We start from the raw sequence: 15,511 nt of genomic DNA, 5'->3' as shown, positions 1-15,511 counted from the left end.
AGGGCCTTCTTGGTAGTGGTGCCCGCCCTGTGGAACACCCTCCCATCAGATGTCAAGGAAATAAACAACTATCTGACTTTTAGAAGACACCTGAAGGCAGCCCTGTTTAGGGAAGCTTTTAATATCTTATGAATTATTGTATTTTAATGTTATGTTGGAAGCCGCCCAGAGTTGCTGGGGAAACCCAGCCAGATGGACGGGGTATAAATAATAAATTAGTAGTAATAATAAATTGCTGGATGTGGAGTAGGGCAGCTGAAGACAATCGAGAAAACTCGCCAAACTGGGGAGCAAGAAATTAGATCCTAAATTTATAGACAGAGTTTGGGAAGTGTAGGAAATGAGGTTTCCTCCCCCACCCAGAATTCTATTATTATTATTATTATTATTATTATTATTATTATTATTATTATGTTATTAAACATCTTTTCCCCTTCACCATTCATTCCTCAAAACCACATTTGTTTCATAATGCATACATTCATTTCCTATGCTCTTGTTACTTACACCAGTTTTCATGCATTTTTTTCTTCTACTGAGGTTTTTTATATTTGCCATGCAGCTACTATTCTGGTGAGGATGTGTGTATGAGCTGGCTGCTCCCCCTGACCCCAAAATATTCCAGAACAATATAATGTGTAGGGCATTTTGGGGAAAGAAAATGGTTGGAGGCAGCCACTGACCAACTAGTCCTCCATTTCTGCTGGAGAAAAGTCTTCATCTCCACCCTACCTAGTCTGGATAGGTATGGATAAGAGAAATGAACAAGGAACCCATTCAGGCCTGTAAGTTACCACACTTGTATCAGATATATAAAAATTGAACAGAAGTATCCCCATTCAATTCAATGGTTTCATTTGTCCCCAAACAAATGTGCAAGCCTAATACTGTTCTGCTAACCAAGAAAAGTCAGAGAAGGCTAATGACTATTGTTAAATACCAAACCTGGCCAATCCAGAGAACTTCAGAAACAGTAGAATTTTTCACAATGGTGTTCCATATGTCAAGGAGGTTTTAGGGGCTAAACAGAGAAAGTCCCAGGAAACAAGAGTCCTGGTTCAATATATATCTACAAGCAACACGGTGCTGCTTTCCCCCCCAAAATCATGAAGAGAGAAGTGTAGCATCTCTCATCATACACAGAAGACATTCCCACACAACATATTACAATGGCCCAGTTTAGACTGATACAAGTCCATTGTTCCATCTAGCGCTGTGTTTATTGTCAATTCTGAGAAGTGGCAGTACTCTAGGTTCTCAGGCAAATGGCTTTCACCCCACCTGCTACCTTTTTTAACAGGAGATGTGAAGTATTAAATCTAGGATTTTCTGCATGCAAAGCATGTACTTCACAACTGAACTATTGTCCCCCATGATGCTGGCATGTCAGCAACCATTCAAACAGAGTTTCCACAGCGACAACAAACTATTTGCAAAAAACAGGCTTCTTCTTTAGCATTCAGTGTGTTGGGTAACAAATAAATACTCAATTTCAAGTGCTTAACTCAGTCGGAGAGGTGTAGACTGGGTCAGCCTGAACCCACTTACAGTAGAGCTGTCTGGAATACTAGAGGAGGCCTTGTTAAATTAGGCCATGGCTACCCTAAAAATGTAGAACCATCTAATCTGCTCCTTTCTCCCTCATTTGTAAATAATAACCCGCAACACCCAGCACCATCTAGGAACTTGTAAGTATTTAAAGGGTTGACCAAGGCTGGGCTTGGGGCAGGGGCACCTCACAGATGCCCTTTATCCGGGGTAGCTAACCTGAGGTTCTCCAGATATTGTTGGACTCTAAGTCCCATCAGCCTCAGCCCATATGGTCAATAATCACGGATGATGGGAGTCCGGCAGCATCTAGAGCCATCTAGATGCCTCATCTGTACCCTGTATGGTCTCTTCAGTGTTGAGCAGTTCTGCTGATGGTTGGTGCTGTTTTGTTCTCTCTGGGTTTAACTCACCAGTAGTTTCAGTTTAATAAAGTTTTTCTTGCTTTTTTTAAAAAAAGATTCACTGGGGAGGTTTATATACACCCCCACCCCCAATGAGATGTTGTCACAGACTAAAGTTTTTAGAAGAGGGCGCACTCTTGCTTAGATATAATAGTGTTTAAAGGGTTGGGGACCAAAGGAATGACCAACACAGACACCAAGCGAGGCTCCGAAGGGACAGCACTGAACAGATTGGATGCCATCTCCAAGAAGGGGTTTTTCCCATTTGGTAGGGATCTCATTTTGTAGGGGCACCCAGAAAATAGAAGTGAAAAGGTTCCCAGCTCAAGAAACATGGCAAAGGGGTGGGAATTTTCAAGGAAGAGCAGCTTGCCCCTTCCAATGGGCCAGGCATTTCTCAGATCTGAGACTAATAGTGATATCCAAGGAGCATGGACCAACATCAAGCCCCTATCTACTGGTTTGCACATGAAAGTCAAACCACACATTTCTCTTGAAATATCTCCTTTATCAAAATGTGAGCCCCAAACCCATTTAAAATGCTTACTCATTTAGCATCAACATTTTACTCATAAGAAGCTCCTGTACAATACCAACCTACGTTTTAATTAAGTTTTATTCAGTGTAGACTAGTTAAAATGAATGGGCTTAATTTAGTCACATTAATGCGTCTGTTCTGAGTAAAACTTAGTTGATTACCACCCAAGGCCAAAATGGTACAGTCCTGGGACAAAGCTTTTGCAAAGCTGTAATATTAAATCAAGCCAACACTGTATTTTGTAAAAAGAGCTTTCTCTTTCCTTTTCCTTTTTTTGAAAAGAAAAAAAACAGATCACCACCAAAATTGGCCAAGGTTAGGAATGTGAAAGAGATCAGATCAGCAACAATTTCCACCCTCATCACTTGAGGTTGAGAGGAAGGCAGATACCTGACCTACATTTTAGAAAGTTTGATTCCTGGAAGTTTCTACAAAGTTTCCTGGGCTACACACTTTGTTTCATCTGAAAAATCAGAGGTCCTAAAATTCACTGGTGGTCATACCACACTGTGCAGATGCCATGACCTTCACTTTGCTTTGCTGTTCCCATCTTAAATGCCAGTTGCTCCATACAAGAAGAGCAAACACCATTCGAATTTCACAATTATAATGTAAGCTATTTGGTAAAGCCATTCTTTTGTTTCTCGTCCCCATTACTTTTTCCTCCTTTGCTAATCCTGAGAGAAAGTCAAATGAACCAATGTTTACTCTTTCCCAGCCCTCTTACCCTCCTACCGTCGTCTCTGGTGAATCCATAATGTTGGATCATCACATTCATTTCCATGGCAACAGGTCTGATGCCATAAATAGAGGTTTAATTTCAGGATTAAGCAGGAGGCAAAAGCTGGATAGTGAATTGAAAATTCTTATTCCAAGTCAAATATGAAAAGATAATTGCAAGGTGTAGTACTTGCCTTCTTACATGAATAGTCTTTTATCCAAATAGCAAATATTCACTTTCTGGAACCCTGATCCTTTCTCAGAAGGGCATTTTTCTTCTTGAGAAATCCTGATTGGAGATGATTAAATATGCCACTATTTATCTTACTTTGGATTATTCTTGATTACATGATACCCATCTGTTTTTCTGTATGAGCTGATAAGCTAGTTTGATGTTATAATGCATGATAAAGTGATACTTAATTATATGCAGAGGCACTTGCATATTATAGATCAGTCACACTGTAAGATTCCGGATAAGTATCCTACATCTATAGGAAATCCAGAAATTGCCAGAATTTACCGGAGATCTATATCTGATCCTATCTCATGATCACACTTTCCAGATTTACCCAAAGTGAGCTGAGGGGGCCTTCAGATGACTCTCAATGATTTCTTAAATGTTTCTGCAATTTAATACAGAAAGTATAATCTGACTGAAGAATGCAATGGTATTTAAAGTTATTCCATGTGTGATTTACATTTAGGCTACAGTCCTGTTCACAGTTCTCTGGAAGTAAACCTTATTGAAAACCAATGGGAGTTGCTTCTATATATGTATAGAATTGTGCCGTTGCATTCAAAATATTATGGGACAGAACAAATGCAACGGAAGATATTCATTATTGAAACTATCCATTTTTCTTTATGGGGGGTGTGGCGGGATACACAAACCATTGGAAACTCAGTTTTGATTGGACCAGTGGCATTGGGCTGGATCTAAAGAACATAGGAAGCAAGTTAAAGCTAAGTCAGACCGTTAGTCTATCTAGGTCAGCATTCACTACACGTCAAGTGAATGATGTTTTGGACTACAAATCCCATCAGCCTCATCAACGTGGCTTGTGTTCAGGGAAGATGGGAACTGCCTTTCATCAACCTGTTCAACTTCCATAAAGGCATGGACGACTGTCACCTGTCAGGGAATGGTCTGGATCTGAGGACTGGGGAATGCATTCTCAGGCTGATCAGCTTCTCTCTGAAGAAGAGGAGGAGGGGGAAGATTCACCCTCTTCTGTTTCCAGCGGTTTCAGGAGCAGAGAGAGAGACAGACACTGAGCAGCTTCCACAGGAGTTGCCTAGTTACAAGATAATGGAAAGGGAAACAGAAAGGAGGGAACAGCCAGCAGAGATGTCATTAGAGAGTGTGGGAAACCCTCCTTCCCCAAGAACTAGGAGGTCCATCCGTATTAGAAACAAAGAATGCAGAGAGGATGAGGAACTTCTCGTTGGCACCCAGGATGTTGCTGGGGATGGAAGGGGAAGGATTTAGAGTAGTCAATTGCTCTCCTTGTGGAGAGATGTGGCTTTTTGCTTGCAACCGGATGACTGAATAAAAAGGACTATAAAATACAAACTGCTTGTTAATTCTTGCTGTGAAGTTACTAAAGGGAGGGGAGGACTGTCCTTAGTCCAATGTGCAATGGAACTTCCTGTCCCCTCATACCTGCATGTGTCCACATCCTCCCCAAATTCACTCGGGAGCATTGGGAGAACTCTCACAAAATATTTATGGGGTGCACAGGGGTAGGAGATGGGGAAAGCTCCAGTATACAAGTGTAACTCCTTGCACTTGTTATTTGGATACCACCTCCATATATTTCTACAACTACTGAAACCAAAATGGAATAGAGAATTGTACAAAATAAACTAATTGCAAAAGACTGGAGGGCACCATGTTAACTACACCAGCCTACACTGATTTACTGGCAACAAGCCTCCAGGGTTTCAGACAGGAGTTTTTATGCAGCCCTAACTGGAATGCCAGGGATCAGCCCTGAGACATTTTGCATGCAAAGCAAGTGTTCTGCCTCTGAGCCACAGATGTCCCCCAGTGGATTTAACCTTCTCCATTCACACTGTTTTCTAAATCCAATTATTACTTGAAGCTGCTGTGGGGTGGGGGGTGGGGGGACACAGGCACCTAAGTCAAGCCTCTTTTTTCCATAGTGGTGCTAACAGCAGGTGATTTACATTGGGAATAACAATACAGTGGGTTGTTTTTTTTAATACACCTCTGGATACATGACTCTGTTCACAATTGGATCACCACTGCTTCAAAGTATACATTTAAAAGTGAGAAGATCAAGTCAAGAATTTTCTTCTTGATATCTGTTTCAGCCTTAAGACTGCAACACAAACTTATGGGCAAAATGTATTTCGGGGGGAAATGGGTTGTCCACTTCAATTCACACTCTTAATGTAGCTTGCTGGAGTTTGGAGGCTTCATATGGCTTGCCTTTTTATTTTATTTTTCCTGACAGCACTATTCCCCCCATACATCACTTTGCAGTTCATCTGAAAGATGTATTTATGTGACTTCACTTTTATACTTTGAGGTCTTTGGCAGTGGGGAGGGAGTACTTTAAAGCAACTGCACAAAGGTTTACAGAAAAGATTAAGGCCGGTCTTTGATATTTGGAAGCCTTTAAGCTGCTGGAGGTAGCAAGGCTTTTCAAATGATCTATATGGTTCCAGGTTATATATTTGCAATCCTGAAATACTGACAGAAGGACACTTACATATTTCAAAATCGAATATATAAAAAATCCTCTGTAAAAAGAGGCAGTGAAAACCTGGCCTGTGACTCAGGCATTCACTGCCTCGTGAATTCTCTGTTTCGAAGTACCTGTGGAGCGGACCGTGTTCAGATTCGATATTCTTCCTTAAACTTTCTCTTTTTAAAAGTTACACTTAGAATAACATTGGGGATGATCCACTTGCAACTGAGAAACACGGAGAAAATGGAAAGTTAGAGGGAATTTGGAGTGGGGGTGTCTTTGTCAGGGCTGGCCCAAGACATTTTGGTGCCTGAGGCAAAGGGCAAGATAGAGATCTCCCTTCATTCCCTATTCAGAAGTCAACTGAACTATTGTATCAGAGGGCAGCTCAGGGGGCACAGGGCAGGTTGTGCTGTACGCACACAGCTTTGTCCTCCATCATCTTGCAGCTGCTTCCCACCCACAGCTGCTTCTGTAGCCTGAGGCAGTTACCTCACACTGCCTAACGATAGGGCCAGCTCTGGTCTTAATGAACCTTCCATATCTCAATTTAGTCTTTCCCTTTCATGCTCAAAGCAATAGAAGTTTCTTGGAAGGCATGGAGAGGGATGGATGGATAGATGGATAGATGACAAGGTTTTGTGAGGCACGCATGGACCTCTTTTTCTCTGGCACTACCTACAAAGCACCTTTGCAAGTTCAAAGCCAGAGCAAAGCTTATTTTCAATAAACCTCTTGCAAAGCTCATTGAGAACTTGGTAACATGCTTTAATTGTGCTTTTAATATTTTCTTGGAAGCCAGCTAGAGTGGCTGGGGCAACCCAGTCATATGGGTGGCATATAAATAATATTTTTATTATATTTAATGTGAGGGGCTCTGGTTTGCTGTTTGTCTCTTACAAAGCTTATGTTGATTGTCTTGATTAACTCGCTGATAAGCTGAGAACTGTCTTCACCATCAAGTGTCCTGCATTTAGTAAAGTTTACCTTAAATTTGAACAGCTGTTAGCCTAAAAGTTAACATGACAAACCTTTATTTTAAAAGGAAGTGGTTAGATGAAAACAAAAATTACCGGAAAACACATAGGACTCAGAAGTGGTGTAAGTATAGGTTAGAGAGATAATCTATCACCCCCGAAAGGTGAAACTGACAGGCCTATTTTTGTTTTGGGGATTTATTTGCTACATTTGTTATTTAACTGTCCCTGAGTGGTAACTAAAGGGCCTATCGAATTTTCGACTAGGTTCTGATGCATATGCCACTTTAGAGAAAATGGACTATTGCTATAAAGATTGGAATGTTGGCGTTTTAGGACTTATGGTATATAATCTATTTGAAGTTAGAGATGAGGTGAACAGAAATGTTTATCTGCCCATACGATTGTGCACAAGTTAGTGTTACTGCAAAAGTCTTCCAGAGGATCTTCACTGGATTCTTGTATGCCCGTCTTAATCCCTCATGTCGTTCAACTTGAACGACTGGCTGACGAAGCCAATTCTCACAGAAAATGACTTTGAACATGACTGTAACCAGCACCAAGGAATGCCAAACTGGACCACTTTTTGTGAGATGGGGCATCAGTGACTGAATAATTTCTTCTGAGCTTTTTCCACAACAAATCTGAGCCCTGAGGAAGAAGAGCAAATTTAAGGGGCTCTGGGCAAGAGAAACTTCAAGGGTCCCCCACCAGGAGGGCCAGTTACACATCACCAGAGAGAGAGAGAGACTGAAAAAGAGGACACCGATTTGCATAATGCTAGTGTACTCTCATTTCTGTAAATTTTAGAAATCTTTATCAGTGATTAGCCAGTAGACAATTTTCTTTGCGTGTGTATTCCATTCTGTAGGTCAGGGTGAGGGCCAAGTCAAATAAGTCAATTGAATTGGTCAACTGTGTGTGGGAAAGGAAACAGGTTTGCACAGATAGCAAGTACCTTGAGGCACTTTTCAGGCAAACAGAGTTTCTAGATAATCTGCATCACTCATTTAAAGTTTGGAGGCACCAAGGGGACACCAAGAAGGCCTTCCTCATCACCTGAAGACTTGTAGGACAGCGGGAGAGGTGAAATTACAGCCACTTTCCCTCTCAGTATGATAGGCTCACCCAATTTTGACAGACTTAGGTGCCTCATAACTATTTTGGACTATTTCCCACACATTGGTTTCATCTATCGGAGGCAGTTTAGGGTGTTGTGACAGGTGTGTCTGCACTGGTTGCCACCCTGCAGGGGGCACCAAAACAATGCTGTAGAATGGAGCATGAGAGGCAGGGTGGTCGAATTTTAGCACCGCACAGGGCACTGCTGAAATTTGAGAGCCTACCACTGCCCCTTTGCAGATCACAAATTATAATTAATAAATTGGTCCTAGCTCTAAATTGGTCCTAGCCTTGTGTCTTGCCTGTTTAATCTGCTCTCCTCATGTGGAAGAATAGAAAACGCATCCACAATCTAAAATTACAAACAGGAAGGTCTTCATCTGATGCAAAAAAGCTTGTAATGTCACTGCCAGGCATTCTTCCTTGGGGATGGCTTTGCAAAGTCAGGGTGCCAGCACAGGAAAGGCCCTCTCAAAAACCAAAGCAGCACTCCTAAAGTTTAAGATTAGAGGCACGAGCCTTGAAAAGAGACTTTGAGGCAAGTTAGAGTCTTGGGACACCTTTTTTTTTTTAAAAAAAGAATGTAAATCAATGTTGTTTTTACTTTCTACTTAGTGTATGATAACAGTATCTCATTTATATGTATATTCACATGAACTTCCGTACACATTCAAAAACTGTAGCCCTGCACTTTTTTGTCTGGGAGCAAACCCAAGACCCATTAAACTAACAGGTGATGCATATCCCCGTAGAGTGACAATAGTATGGAACTGATTATATCAATCACCCACAATGTAATAAAAATATGAACTTCCTCAAGAATTTCAGATCTTAGGCCTTCTGGCGTTTCTTTTCATAACCTGTCATATATTCTAGCTTCTTGGTTTTAATATGAGCTTTTAATGACAGAGGTATTTGACAGGGCATTTATCAAAGTGGGGGGAGTTTTCTTATTATAATAGTAATTAGAGTATGATCAGCCCCTGGTTCAAAAGAAATGGCAATTAACTTGTTTTTATCACTGCCATGACATGCACCTTTGTGTCACATCCTTGATTGTCATTTTGTATCACTGTTAGTGTGTTTCTAATTTCATGTGTACAGTAAATAACTATAATCCAAAGTTGTTTGGGGGATTTAGACATAAATGTCTTTCATTTAATGTGATTGCTTTCTTTGAGATTACAATACAAATTCACTCAGGCCAGAAGGAATGATAACACTAACATTAAAATGATGGATGGCAAACAACCTTGAGAATTTCCATTCCAGCATAATTCTTCAGTGATGACAATCAGTCCATTTCCTGCCCTCAAACATAGGAAATCTGGAACAACTGAAATCCCCAATGTAAGTCGAGTGTTGTTTTATATACTCTTTATGGGCAGTTATTAAATAAGTCTAACATTTACCCTTAATGTTTATGCCCTTACAAATACAATAGGCTCTGAATTGCCTGTTATTAATAAAATGTGTTCGGTTATAAAGGTTTGCTATTAACTCATCAAAACAGGAAGAGGAAATCAGGTATGAAAAACCACAGAAAAACCCAACTCAGGTAGGGTTGCCATATTTCAAGAAGTAAAAACCAGGACACCCTGTATTTCCCCCTGACTGGATTGACTTGATTCCTGGACAAAGCACCACCTTTCAGAAATTTCCCCTGGACGTCAATTCCGCCTTTGAAATCCTGGTAATGTATGGCAGCCCTAACTCGGATGATATTTATAATGAATTCTGGCCACAGGTAACCATCAACATATGTCCACAGATTAATTTCATAGCTCAACAAGGCAGTCCGATTAATCCTCTTTAGCTGTCTCAATACTAACAGGGGGATGGGTCCAGAATTCAGCCAAGGAGGAAAGTAGCAGGGAGGGGGTGCATACAGAGTTCATTGGTTTCAATTGGCTCCAGAAAGTAAATCTGCCTTGGATTGTGGCCAAAAGTGAACAACCTCTGGGCATATTTACTTACTTACTTACTTACTTACTTACTTACTTATTGCTTTCTCAGGGTAATATAACATCTTGATTGGGGCAGAATATTAGAACTACATAAGGAAACTAAAGACAGAATTCATTAGCTGGACCATAAAGAAGGCTGATCGCTGAAGAATTGATGCTTTTGAATTATGGTGTTGGAGGAAACTCTTGAGAGTTCCATGGACTGCAAGAAGATCAAACCTCTCCATTCTTAAGGAAATCAGCCCTGAATGCTCACTGGAAGGACAGATCATGAAGCTGAGGCTCCAATACTTTGACCACCTCATGAGAAGAGAAGACTCCCTGGAAAAGACCCTGATGTTGGGAAAGATGGAGGGCACAAGGAGAAGGGGACGACAGAGGACGAGATGGTTGGACAGTGTTCTCGAAGCTACCAGCATGAGTTTGACCAAACTGCGGGAGGCAGTGGAAGACAGGAGTGCCTGGCGTGCTCTGGTCCATGGGGTCACAAAGAGTCGGACACGACTAAATGACTAAACAACAATCACATATTATATTATATTATATTATATTAATTATATTATATTATATTATATTATATGACATGACATGACATGACATGACATGACATGACATGACATGACATGACATGACATTATACAGTGGTGCCTCGCAAGACGAAATTAATCCGTTCCGCGAGTGTCTTCGTCTAGCGGTTTTTTCGTCTTGCGAAGCAACCCTCTTAGCGGCTTAGCGGATTAGCGCTATTAGCGTTTTAGCGGCTATTAAAGGCTTAGCGGCTTAGCGGCTTAGCTGCTAAAACGCTATTAGCGGCTTAGCGGCTTAGAAAAAGGGGGGGGAAGCGAAAAAAAAATCTCAAGACTCGCAAGACATTTTCGTCTTGCGAAGCAAGCCCATAGGGAAATTCGTCCTGCGAAGCAACTCAAAAACGGAAAACCCTTTTGTCTAGCGGGTTTTCCGTCTTGCGAGGCATTCGTCTTGTGGGGCACCACTGTATTTTGCAGTCACCTGCTGTTTTTATACTACTGTATTATAGTTCACCTGGGTGGTCTGCTTCTCAAAGTCAACTTGCATCCTCCAGGTAAGCATGGAGTGAAGAACAAGCTTAGGGAGGAAAAGCACTTTAAAATGAGCCTCAAAGGCAGTCAGGAATGCAAAGTGCTTCCAAGTGCTGAAGCCAATGAAGCTTCTGAAATGAGAGATAACATTCAGAGGGCTCCCATGTCTGGGATGCATGCAGTTGTGGCTTTTATTTTCTTTTGTTTAGCATATGTGCAAGGTGACTTCTGGGTCAACTCTGACAAAAATCAGACAAGCTAGGCACAACACAAGCTGCTGAAGGCTTACGGTGTTTAAAAACAAACAAAAAAGAGAACAGATGGTAGACCAGGTAGCTTAAAGGAGGGGTGGAATCTATTCTTACTCTTATCATAGACTCTGAGGATCATCTAGTCTAACCCCCTGAAATCCAGGAATATGCAGCTACCATATTAGCTGCAGGGATCAAACCTGCAACCTTGGTGTTCTCAGCACCACACTTTAACCACTTATAAGAGGGTGATGAAATAAGCATGGTATGGAAGTTCATTTTATTTTTTAAAATGACTTCTGGGCCACTTATATTACAGAAGTGGTATGCCAGGCACTGTTTGCAGCCTTTCAAAGTTCTCTTTTGTGCCTGTTTAGGAGAGGGAGGCATATAATTGTGTAACTGCTACATTGCCTCACTCCATTACAGTGCAGGTAAACTGTAGTGACACTGGAATTAGGAGGGCAGCCCTCCCCCCGATAAAAATGCATCTATCATGCCCCATGTGGCCAACTGCTGTGCTGCAGCAAGCAAAACCCATCAGGAGAAGATCCCAGATATTTTGCAATTCTCCTCTTTGGAGTTCAGGACACAACCATAACTTTTAGAATGTTGATGCTTAAAAAAAACTAACTAACTAACTAACTAACTAACTAACTAACTCTATGCTACTTTATAGTGTCTTCTATGTGCTCCTTATTTTGCTTCTTTAATGCTGGCCACTGACCATAACAATAGGGATTTGGGCTGTGCTCCATCACACCAGCCGCCTCTGCCTTAGACCCTGGCAAAAAAGCTGCTGGTGAGAATAGACAAAGCTGAGATAGAGGGGGAAGTTGCCTGACCTGATATGATGCACATCATGTGATCCTGTGAGTGCTTTGTAACAAAGATAAAGATCGGTTAACCCTCAGCATGGAAGGGATGCAATTGCTTGCTTCAGTTAAATTGCTCTGTTTGTGAACCAAGAATAAATGTGCTAGGCTGAGTTGGAGGAAAGGCATTTGCTAGTCGGAAGCCTTTCCAAGCCAGTAGTTATCCCTTCCACACACACAAACCCCCATGTGCACCCCACACAAATAATCACTTTTAAATAATAGTGTAACTGTTAGTAAGACTCACAAAAGACAGCCCCAGCAGCTGGCCCTCATCACTTTGTGGTTTATCATCAGAGTAATTGCATTTCAGTTATGGATTATTGCTATGCATCATACAAATGAGATGCCTCAATGATGTATTGATGGAGAAGCAGGGCTTGTCCAGGAAGAAAAAGATTGAGGAAGTCAACAACTCAATTTTTGTATGTGAAAGAGGAAAGATGACTCAGAATGAGAGAGGGGAGGATGTTATTAACTACTTCATTTAAGCTGCTGGTGGTGATGCTGCTGATGAATGAAATTTCCACAGTGATTTCTCTGTCATTAAAGCCGTCTCTTTCCCTCTCCCTCTACCAAAGGGCCTCAAATTGCTTTCCTTTTTTTAGAAGGTATTGTTCCTATCCAGAGTTTCTTTTTAAAAAAAACAACAACCCACAAAACAACACTTTCTAAGCAGGTCCATTTGAACCAACAGTTAAAAATTGTTTTCCAGGCTGAGAGACACTTCAGTTGATCACAGAATCCTCAGCTCACTCCCTTCCCTACTGGTAGGCAGTTTTCCACCGACCATTTCCTCATGAAACCCACACACATTCAGGTTCACAGTGTCCATGAAGAACGGTAGTAAACCAAGAGGCAGCAGAGGCAATGGTGGCGGAGTAACCATAGTGCAAGATTAAATGCAAGTTACAAAAGTCTAACATACAAAGAGCATTTCAAGAAGCTCTTGGCAAGCCTCCACGTCCAGCAGTCAAAATGACAGTTTCAAAAGTGCTTTTTCTTAGGTCCATAGCAGCAGCCCTATGCACTAATCTGAATACTTCTTAGTCTCTTACAAGTGGTCCTGTAATTAACTTGAGTTTCAGGGATGCTGTGTGGCAGACTTCTAAGGGGGCATAGGCAGAATAAACGAAGGTGGGAAGTGTTCCCTCATGTCAGAACCACTGGGTTAGACTTGAACGGGGAAACCTCATTATCCCGTGTTAGGACTGTCTTCCCCACAAACACCAGTTTCCTCTTTACAGTTTCTATTTAATTGGTCTGGACAATATTATCTCATCTGTCACAGCTCTTTAGAGTGATACTAATGACAACTTCAAGATGTAGATTTGCCAAATATTTCATTGGAAATAATAATAGAATATTGTGCACCTAAATAGATATACACTTCATTGGCTATGTGAGGCATGGGAGTAGGTTTTTGTGCTTATATTATGAAGAAATTGCTAATCTAGTTAAATTGCCCCTCTTTTACCATGCTGCTGTTTCCAAAAGAACTGACCAGTTGTGATCTAAACACCAGAGTAAATGCTTTTATTTACTGTATTTTTATCCTGCTTTTCAGAAGAGAGTTACCCCATACCCCAAAGGTGGCTCACATGAAGAGAGAGAGAGAGAGAGAGAGAGAGAGAGAGAGAGAGAGAGAGAGAGAGAGATGGCTGCCAGAAAGACAAGACACACAAGAAAAGGAAAACGGGTGGGAAACCCAGATGAAGAAGACCAGTTCTTCATGGTCAGAACAATGAGGTGACTGTATATACCCAGCTGAGGCCAGGCTGATCTTACCTTGCTGGTTCTTCCTTAAATAGCAGTTGGTTGTTCTTGTTCCTTTGGCCAGTGGATGGAGCTACAGCTAGATGGGTAGAGGCCTTTATACCATTGCTTCTGCCATGGTGCTGATCCCGTCTGAGCACACCCACAGCTGCTAAGGAAAACTCCCATTGCCATCAGGCTTGTTCAGGATGCAAACAGCAGCCTTTCGGGATCACGGTCAGAGTAAAAGATGCTTCCTAAACCCACACCACAATCTCAATTCAGATTCTACCCCTGGCAGAAACAGTAACTCAGATACTAATTGTGTGAATGATGTCAGGGGTTTAGGAGCTGTCTGTCGGCTGCAATAAAAGCTTCCATTTCATACAACCTCTGTAACCTTAATTTGTAAACAAATGTTCAACAAATGAAGTCACTCCAGAAGAAATGATCACCTCTGTGTATTCTACTTTAGATACCCATGGAAGAGATTGATGGAGACAGCTAGGCACCTGGACGATACTGACATTCAGCTGATAAATATTGGGGGCTGAGTTTTTGTTTCATTTCTATCCATTCTAATTTACAGCATCATAATGAGCTGTATGCATGGAGCTATTGAATTCACATTTGGTGGCAGTAACCACCCTGGAAGGCTTATTAGTTTCATCATCCAAATACCCTGAACACTCTAAACAGTTCAGCAGAATTGGCACCATCTCCTTCATTTGGAATAGTGCTCACAATTCAGAAGTGATTTAAACTGGCATGTGGTCCCTGTCAAAGCAGCACCTAAGCTGAGCCACTGTAATTCGTCTCAGTTTCATGAGCATTATGTACACCCAGCCTGGGGAAGAAGTAGAATTTTAATCCATGCCAAATTTAACTGCCAGAAAGTATAAACAAGGACCTGGAATGGAGAAACCCACCATTTATTCAGAAGTTCATGCAGATCAAAGACGATACATAAAGTTCTATTGGTGGTGCTGAGCTCATTTATATATTTCCAATGAGAAGCTCAGTCTTTTCCTATTGATTTCTATTCCACTGCAACGATGGACAAATCTTCCTAATTCCACCCAATTTCATTGTTGCTGGCACTCAGTCATAGGTCCATGCCTCCTGTTTTGTGTGGATTTTTTAAAAGAATGCCTTAAACATTTGCTTTGAAATTATATGTATGATTGTATACATTGCTCTATGCCTTTCCCTCAAAAAATCCATATTTTTCAATACTGTTCAATGTGCTTTCCCATGAAATACATATTTTACATGTCCTTTAACTAGGTGATCAAAAGAGCCATTTATCTCAAAGGCAGCAATCATTCAAGTAACAACAACAACAACTTTTTATTTATACCCCACCCATCTGGTTGGGTTTCCCCAACCACTCTGGGCAACTTCCAACAAAAGATTAAAAATACATTAAAGCTGATCAATACCCATTTTTATGCATATGAAATGTCCTACATGCCTCCTCCAGGGACTGGGATCATTGTGGGATGAGCAGAGACGGTCTCTTCATTTGCTTCAACTACAGCATAGCAGGTGTGATATGTAAATAGAACCTCCCATC

The 15,511-nt window shown here is 41.3% G+C and overlaps 1 long non-coding RNA gene across 1 annotated transcript in view; it reads right to left on the bottom strand.

The window, feature by feature from the left end:
- LOC308479606 overlaps positions 1 to 14,167 on the bottom strand; it is a 34,946-nt gene extending 20,779 nt beyond the window's left edge. Inside the window, exon 1 of the long non-coding RNA XR_013987754.1 lies at positions 13,969 to 14,167. This is a non-coding gene — a long non-coding RNA (uncharacterized lncRNA). The remainder of the gene's footprint in view (positions 1 to 13,968) is intronic.
- Positions 14,168 to 15,511: the final 1,344 nt, after the last annotated feature.

The sequence above is a fragment of the Podarcis pityusensis genome, assembly GCF_964106645.2.
Source record: "Podarcis pityusensis genome assembly, chromosome: 1".
Classification (NCBI taxonomy): domain Eukaryota; kingdom Metazoa; phylum Chordata; class Lepidosauria; order Squamata; family Lacertidae; genus Podarcis; species Podarcis pityusensis.
The sequence above is the reverse complement of the archived record's forward strand: the minus strand, read 5'-3'. Positions and strand labels throughout refer to the sequence as shown.